Source organism: Alligator sinensis, unplaced genomic scaffold, assembly GCF_000455745.1.
Source record: "Alligator sinensis unplaced genomic scaffold, ASM45574v1 scaffold1774_1, whole genome shotgun sequence".
Taxonomy (NCBI): domain Eukaryota; kingdom Metazoa; phylum Chordata; order Crocodylia; family Alligatoridae; genus Alligator; species Alligator sinensis.
The window spans coordinates 58,186-60,005 of NW_005843571.1; positions in this window are offsets into that span (position 1 = coordinate 58,186).

Below are 1,820 nucleotides of genomic sequence, written 5' to 3' on the forward strand. Positions count from 1 at the left end.
TGGCGCTGGCCCTGGGCCTGCCCGACCTCAGTAAACCATTTCAACTTTACGTTCATGAACGCCAAGGGGTCGCGTCGGGAGTGCTGACCCAACACTTAGGTAGCTGGAAGAGACCGGTGGCTTATTTCTCCAAGCAATTAGACCCTACTAGTCTAGGTTGGCCAGCTTGTCTGCGAGCAGTGGCGGCCACAGCTATGTTGGCAGAAGAAGCAAAAAAACTCACCTTAGGACAACCAACGACAGTGTATACTCCGCATTCTGTATTGGCAGTGGTGAATGCGAAAGGGGGGACTTGGCTGTCCCCAGGCCGAATGGCAAAATATCAGGTTGCCCTCCTGGACCAGGGAAACATTAATCTCCAGTACTCTCAAACCGGCTACACTACTGCCTGTGGAACAGGACGAAGAATTACAGCACGACTTTATTGAGACCATCGAGAGTGTGTATGCTAGTAGGCCAGACCTCAAAGACACCCCCTTGCTCAACGCGGACCTCGAATTATATACGGATGGAAGCAGCTTTATGGAAAATGGAATCTGAAGAGCAGGATACGCCGTGGTCACATTGTGGGACACCGTTGAAGCGGGAGCCTTGCCTCCAAATACGTCTGCACAAAGAGCTGAGCTTATTGCATTGACCTGAGCTCTTCACCTGGCAAAGGGAAAGACAGCCACAATCTACACAGACTCGAAGTATGCTTTTGGAGTCTTACACGCACATGGAGCTATATGGAAAGAGAGACGACTCTTGACGGCGAATAAAAGCCCAGTGAAGTACAGGACGGAAATTTTGAGGCTACTTGAGGCTGTAATGGTGCCAGTTGAAGTAGCTGTGGTACACTGTAAGGCCCACCAGAAGGGAGACAGTGAGGTCATAAGAGGAAATCGGAGGGCCGATGCTGCAGCAAAAGGAGCCGCTAGAGAACTAGCCCAAAAGACTCCAATACTGGCGTTAGTGCCTCAAGTGATACTACCGGAAGGACCCCTGAAGTACACTGAAAAAGAAAATCAACTTGCAGAGAAATTGGGAAGCAAGGAACAACGAGATGGATGGTGGGTCCTGCCCGAAGGGCAGGTCTCGGTGCCGAGATTGGTTCTCGGTAAAGTGCTCCAAGAATATCACCAGAGCACTCACTTGGGTACCGACGCCATGACCCAAGGTCTCCGAAAAATCGTAGTGGGACCCAGAATGAGGAAAATGGCAGAGCAAAGAGTGCGAAGGTGTTCTGTCTGTTGTGCCAACAACCCTAAGATTTCCCCCAAACCTCCACCGGGGACAGGGAGGCAAGGACTGCTAGCTGGCGAATGCTGGCAAATAGATTTCTCTGAAGTTCCCAGAAAAGGACACTACAAATACCTGTTGGTGCTCATAGATACTTTGACTGGATGGACCGAGGCTTTCCCATGCCGAACTACTCAGGCGAAGGAAGTAGTCCGAGTGATGCTAAAGGAGATAATTCCACGATTCAGAGTCCCAGAAGGACTGGCCTTGGACCGAGGGCCACACTTTGTGTCAGAAGTAACCCAAGGAGTTTCTCGAGCTCTGGGAATGCAATGGGACCTTCACACAGCTTGGAGGCCACAATCTAGTGGACAGGTGGAAAGGATGAATCAGACTCTAAAAAGGCAGTTGGCTAAAATCTGCCAGGAGACTCAGTTAAAATGGCCCGAAGCTCTACCCCTTGCTTTACTTAGAGTGCGTATAGCCCCTAGAGCAAAATTGGGGGTTGGTCCCTTTGAATTAATGTATGGTAAGCCATATCTTAAGAATCCGGTGGTGACGCATGGGAGCCAGATGCATGTTAAAGGAGAAAGTTGGGT